Here is a 7,727-nt window from a genome sequence, read left to right on the forward strand (position 1 = left end):
GATCTTCATCGACGCATGAAGCAGATCACACTATAGCATGTTTATCATTAAAAGACCGGTGTAATCTACTAGTGTTTAAACCACTGCTTAAATATTCTTTATTAGTCCTAGCCCTTGAATAGTGACTTTCGTCTCTGGGCAAGCAGTTCACAAGGTCGACAATCCGTTGATCATCTTCATCGGTGTATTTTTTTACTTTACCTTTGTTGCCTCTTTTTTCAGTGTAACTGACTTCTCCCGTCTTCACATATTTAACAAGTGTTTTAATGCGTCGTTTGGTAACACCAAGCAGGCCTTGAAAAGTCTTTTTACATACTCTTACAACACGTCCTCGTCCATTTGGAACACTGAATGTTATAGACGTTTGCTTATGACTTGCGTTTGCATCCACATTTTTACAGCGACGGGTTATATGATGAAGAGTGATGAGTCCCATCAGGTAAGTATTTTGAATTTTTAAATTAGCTATTTTGTCACCAAAAAGTCACCAAAAAGTTTTAACTTCTGTTCATGCCCCAACTTTTTGCAGTTATAATTACACTTGCAAAAAACCTGAAAAATGTTTGTAATTAGCTCCCTAATTTTTAACATAATAGGTAGGTATAGCAATGTAAACAAATCCTATAACAATATTGTTTTTAAATTGGTCTAGAATCTACATCAAAATTACAAGAGGCTTAAGTCTTACGTTATATTATTGAGAAAACTAAGTAAAAGATACATGCTCTAATAAAATAGAAATCTGTAATATAGCTTACATTATCAGGTGGAGGCGTTTTAGCCTCTACAAGTTTGTTGTGTAGGCCTCTCCTGCAGTTCGCAGCTTTTTTCGTTCACCTTGCCAGGAACCTTCACCTTTTTGCCTTTTATTTGGTTTCGTTGTATGCATCTTCAACTGTATAAAGTAAAATCGGTAACTTTATTGTAATTAGGAAACAATAGCATCCGTACAATCCACACGTGATTTTAACCTCCAAACCAACACTGATTCATTCCAGACGCAAAAACATCGACTGAGTGAGTGCACACACATAGCCCACTATATCCGAACAACACCGCTTCACTTAGCGCGCGCGCATTCTTCAGCAATACTTTAAGCAGATAGTCAAGACACTTATTACTTGGCTCAATATACAGGCTAAAGGCTTAGCTACATATCCCACAAAACTGGAGAAAAAATCGATTTCAAATTTTTGTCACTTAGCCCGTTATATATCTCCACTTTTCAAATTGTTATTAAAAATATTAAACTGAATATAAGTAGTGATAATAGTATTCGTATACAGTTGGAAAACAAATCTGAGCAGTTAAAGTAACAAAAAAACAATGTTGAATTGTAATGAGATCTTCTACCAAAACCTTTTAAACCAGATAAGACCGAAACTTTTTTTCTTAAATTTTAGAAATTATTAATTTATAGGCTTATTTATGCTTACAAAAGTAAAATATGGAAGAGATTTTGCTAAGATACGGTTCTTTTTTTAGAAAAGGGTGTCCTTTTAAAAGCCCGGTGGTAGAGTCAGCCAATGGCTATAACAACAAAAAAATTAAAGTGCCAAAAATTGAAAACTTAAAGATTTCTATTATGTACAGTGAAACTTCTCCATAATGGACACCAATGGGGAAATATTTGTCCGTTCTGTAGAGTTGTCCGTTGTGTAGAGTTATCGCTTGATCAAATGAAATAAAAAAGAGGTTTGGATTTTCTTAATCTTTAATTATACATTTTCGAACATATTTGCATAAGCATATACACAAATACAGCAAAATACTAATGTAAAAAGGTACTATTTGGTAAGGTAAAATAACTTCCTAAAAAAAATCATCAGATTTGGTTTGTTTCTTGTTTTGAACATTATTTTTCATAATTTCTGACTAACAATTTAGAATTATATCAGATATTTTATAATTACTCTTGCATCACCTTTGTATACAAAAAATAATTCTCTTGATAATTTTAGGGAAGCATCATTTAAATTACTTACTTTGATGATAATTCTATTTTCATTTGTTTATGGTCAATTTTCCGCGCTTGCTTTACTCCTAGATGCTTAATTTTTGCCCATAGCCTCCATGTTTTAGTCATTTTGCATATCGAATCCTCCGGGCTAAACCTTTCCTTTGACTATATTTAGTACACGGCACTTGTCTAACCCAAAGTGCATACTGATATCATTTGAAAACCCACAAGGAAACTAAGTTCCTGTGTTTGGCTGTATACCATATATTAAAAATTTTGAATAAAATCCTTTATAAAAAGGTATATAAAAAAAGGTATATAAAAAAAATGTTACCAATTATATAATAAATTGCACCATGTTACCAATCCAACGGTAACTTTACCATCTAAATTGTAAAACAGACATTATGTAAACTAAATTTAAATTAGCAATTTTTAAAGGGTTTGTAACCCCATATTTAGTGGCTACATCCATGTATTAACTTGGTACTGATGATGGAATACTTATTCCGAAAACGTTTTGCCAATTTAACATAGCCCAACTGGGTTTTTTATATACCTTTTTATAAAGGATTTTATTCAAAATTTGAAAACGTTTTTACAGTTTTTAACATTTGATCTAAGTGATTTCGAGTGGAAGCCATTAGTTTCAAATGATCCTCACTAGAGTATTATTGTTTTAATGCTAAAACCTGAATCAGTGGAGTTTAATATTGTTTTCGCCAGGTATTTGGGAGTAAATTTTAGTCTTCTAATCTGACCTTATATGTCTTAAGAAGATCACTATATTATCATCGACTTTATATATTCTTAATATATCTACCAGCCATTCAAGCGTCACTGAGTCAAAGGTTTTCTTAGTCAATAATGGTGGTGAAGAGGTTCCTTTTTTTTATGTATGCCTGGTTAGAAATGACTAAGTCGATAATAAGTTGTTATTTGCAACCCATGGAACCCTTAGCGCATCCTGTCTGTTGAGGTTTTATGATATTGTTTAGAGCGCAGTATTGGTAGATACGCTGGGCTACACAGGATGTGACTAATTTATATAGAGTTGGAAGACAAGTAATTGGGCGGTACTTTGCTGGATATTGGTATGGACTTGGGCATTATTTTAATCCTTCGGTATTAAATAAGTTGTTCCCTGAGTTAGGAATGATGGTATTTCCTGAGGATTAGAAATAACACGATTAATTATTATTGACAAGCACTTATGAGCACCTAGAACCTCTTAAGCCAGAAGTTTTGAACTCCGTCTGGTCCAGGAGATTTCCAGTTATGAAGCTCTTTGATGATATTAGAGACTTCTGTAGTGAAGGGTTCATAGACAGTTGTACGATAGTTTTAACAGCTGTACGTCGTATCTTCTATCCTTCCAGTATTGTTGTTAAGAGCAGCTAGTGTATAAAGTTGATTTTCTCAAAACTCCTGAATTTTTTCTTGGCTTGGGTATAATTTATTGGCAATTTCGACAGTGAAATTGAGTTTCCGATATAACGCCTTCTCGGCATGCTCAAAAAGCGCACTGTCACATTTCCGGCTGTTCCTAACTTTGTACCTCCTTAGTCGTCCTGAATCAACAGAGAGTTTTTGTTTTAATGTATCCAGGCACTTTTGGGCTGTGCTGTTTTTTGGATCGTATTGCGAGTGTCTTGCAGTGTTTAGCATTATTTGATCAGCTCTTTTATGATTTTTCTATTTGTTTTTGCTCGTATATATTTGGTTATTTGACCAATGTTCCTACGCAATAATTCAATCTTGCTTAGAAGCCGTTTCTCCCAGTGTGCAACTCTATTATCTGTCCTTCTGGTATTGGTACCCCGTCGTGTTCTGATCTTAATTCCCATTACATTAGCTGTTGCTGTTGCTGCACAGTAAATAAGCATGTGCAAATATTCCAGCATGTGGGCTTCTACGACGTAATTGGGTAGGACTTTAGTATTCATTATTATTTTTATTATTTTATTATTATTATGAAGTTCTTCAGATCCATCTTTTTCAATATCAAAGGCTTGTACTCTTAGTAGTTTCTTCTCATGAGCTCTTTTGTTAATATGTTTGTCAATATATTGCCAATATCAGTTTATTACCCAGTTTCCGCTTCATATACGACACTGCGTACCATGATGCTCAAAAACTTTATTTTTTCTGGTTATCTGTTAATTTAATAATACTCCGTTATTGTGTTTGGCAAGTGTGTTGTTAATCTAGTCGTCAGAGATTTGATCTCTAAAAATTATACGAACAAACTTAATTTTAGAAGGTCCATTTTTGGACTTTTTTAAAAAACTATAGGCTAAAGAAAAAAATATATCAAGTAAGATATACAGCTGAGATAATTTTGAACAAAAATGTTAATTTGCACTTTTTATGCATAATTAACCGTTCTCTTAGAAAAAACGCTTGAAGCGACTAATGATTTTGAGCGTCAGTTACGCGCGCAAAATTAATTTTAAATAAAATTAGTATCAACTAGACGGTAAAAATTGGATAGTGCCAGTAGCATTTTGGTATCTGACGACTGGAGTATATAGTCTGTTGGTGGTCTGTTCGTGATCTTCTCAGTTGTCCCGCTTTTTAAAATTATGAATTTCTGATTTTCTCAATTTTTAGGTTTTTTACTAGTTGCTCTTTTTTTGTTAGATATTTTTTTCTTGTATCAGTTTATTTTAACTCTATTTTGTATATTCAAGCCCTAACGTTCGGTGTCCAGAGAGTTTTTTCGTCATTAACAGTTAAAACCTGGTCACTTGCGAAAATTTTTATAAAAAGCTTTCCTGATGGATAGCTTCACATTTTTTCATGGCTTTAATGGCTTTTCATGGCATTTTTGTGGTAAATCTTTTGTCGTTTTAAATTCCTTAAAGTCTTGACACCCAGTTTTACCTATTACCAGCTTATTTTTATAAAAATTCTTTATCGCTTCAGTTAATCCCGTGTTATTATAATGGCTTTCATCATTTTCCAAAAAAAAAATGTAATATATTCCTTTTAAGGTCGATAAATTTCATGTGTATTTGTTTATTTTTCACAATTTTTTTTTCGATTACCTGTTAGAGTGTGTGTACATAACCTTCCACTAAATGCTGTTAGATCCTGCTTCTGATTTTATTGGCTGTAGTCTTTCCTTTTAATACATTTTCATATAACCTTTACATACATGCTATGACACGAAATAATTTGTATTTTTTGCATTTCTTTCAATTTTTTTTTTATAAATATGAAAGTTACATAATAGCATTTTACAGTGTACAAATTATAAGACTATACAAAAAAATAAATTAATGTTTTTTGAGATGTCGCATTCTTCTGGTAAATGGTAAAACTAAATTAAAATACTAAACTAAATTCTGAGAGTTGACTATATTGACAAAAATCCTTAGCAAACTTTCATGCATTTTTTTTTTAAAATAGAAACTTTCTTAGCTTTTTTCGAGCTGTAAGGTCTTTTTAAAAATTTTTATCTAAATTTTCTGATTAATTCTTGTCAGTGCATATTTGTACTTGTCCAAAAAATTATTTAATAAAAATGTTTCCTCTTTGCTACTTTTTAGATTATTTAAATAAATGCAGATAACCTGTCTTGTGTATGATGGAAATTAACTGAAATACAAAGCAGAAGCATAAACATGCCGCTCTGATTTTCAATGTTCATATACTCGTACTTTTCTTTAATTTATTTCAATCTCTTTAAACTTTTTAAAGCTTTCCCTGGGGGCCACAGGTTCCCATTTCTAAAGGAACGATTATGATAAAGTTTACTAAATTATATTTATGAAATAAATTCTTTGAACAACCCACAAGTAATTATTTTTCTTAACAAACTTTCGGAATTATAAATACGGTTAGGTTCATCCGATGCCGGAATATACACAATTTATTTTTCTTATCCTAATATTTTCTCTTTCAAAGTTAGATTTAATATCTAATATACAATTTATTAAAAACACGTTGTACAGGATGTCCACAAACTTTTAATATAAACGAATACTAAAACTATATGACACACTTTATAGAGAGTAGACCAGAATCACACATTTTCTACAAATGCGTAGATACTAACGGAGCTATTATAGCCCATACGAGCAATCACTACAAATAGCTTGAGAACGGTTATAATTTATTAGTTATAATTTGCATATTTTATTTAGTTTAATTTTATTATAACTAGTTTATCTTTTACCATTTTATCATCATTATCTTTGCTTTATCTTTATGAGTATCGGCTTGCCGCACTAAATTATTTTAAGTTTCTTAGTTGGGAAAAATGAACATCATTTATATTCCCAGATATGTCCTGCCTAAGAGTCTCACATCAAGTCTTCTTTGGTCTTCTTCTTAGACTTCTTCAAAAACTTGAGCAAATTCAGCAATTTTTGTATTGATGAATGATAATAATTTTAACGTTCGACAATATTCTTCAATTTGTAACCTCAACCGGTGACTAAAGACCTATAATCCTGATCAAATATGGAACCTTGGTTTAACTTAGTTGTGTTTTAGGGCATAGGCTGCCGTTCTTGGTGCCTTTATATGTGAATATTGCACGATGTGTCTTGGATTTAGGTAGAGAAGTACATTCCCCTAGAAGGAGGTTCTGCAAACGGATGCCTTTCTGTTATCTCCCCTACCAACTAAAACCACCCTCTGCTTCTTATGCGCAGTTGACTGTCGCAAGTGCCAAAAGTGGGATGACCGCTATAAGGCTGACGACACTTTCGGAGCACTTTCTTCTCTTATCTAGGTCTTATCTCTGTTGTTGGTATGGCTGGTTTCTCTTCTTCTTATTTCTTCCTAATTACTGCTTAGATGTAATTATGTTCAATAATAATTTTACCCCTTCTTACTCCCGACATATGTGTGATCATCTCTCTCATAGTCACAGGCTTTATACCTATTTTTATTAACATTCTGTTTCTCTCCACTGTCCATCTATTATACTTCAGTATTGTGTGAGTAACAGTATCGGAGTATTTGCAGTATTGGCATTTGTCTGTATCTGCTTTTACGAACCTATGAAGATACACCCGAAAATTCCCGTGCCCTGTGAGTACTTGCGCCAGGAAGTAATCCAGTGGCCTGTCACTACAGTCCACCTAGTTCCTTAGGCTCGGGATTTAGCATCTTAGTCCACTGGAAAGGTCTTTCTTGCGATTTCACTCTTCCTGTCTTTTATCAATCAATCTTCCGATTGATCTTTTCTTTCTTGTTTTCTTATGGCTGTATTCAAATACTTTCTTTTCTCATAGAGATGTCTGCTTTTTACTGCTAACATATGCAGAGGAACGCCCCCGTAATAAACCACAAGGTCGCCATAGATACAGTCATATAGGCGCATCGCAACAAACTTGTTTTGGCCACTCGTAGCATGAGCCCCTTGTAGGTCGGTATCTTTACCGGCTCACGCCAGACTGGTTCTGGGACGACTGACTACGGAAAACTGTGTAGGGCCTTCCTCATTTCGGATTTACCCTTAAGAATGATAACTTCGGTGTTCCTCGTGAGTTTCAATACGTAATGTGTCATCCAGTCCTTCACAACAACCTGGCTCACCCGAAATCAGACATCGAGCATCCTTCTGGCGAAGGGGGTTATACCTTCTCCATATTCTCCATATGACCCTGTCATATGCCAGGTTCCATAGCGTCAGGCTAAAAAACTGATCACTGTGACACACCAATCGTTACGTTAACAAGCGTGAACTTCTTAGCCATGATCTTTTTTCTGAATGATATTTCGATATCACATTCATCACATATCTAGGAAA

The sequence above is a fragment of the Diabrotica undecimpunctata genome, chromosome 8 (assembly GCF_040954645.1).
Source record: "Diabrotica undecimpunctata isolate CICGRU chromosome 8, icDiaUnde3, whole genome shotgun sequence".
NCBI lineage: Eukaryota > Metazoa > Arthropoda > Insecta > Coleoptera > Chrysomelidae > Diabrotica > Diabrotica undecimpunctata.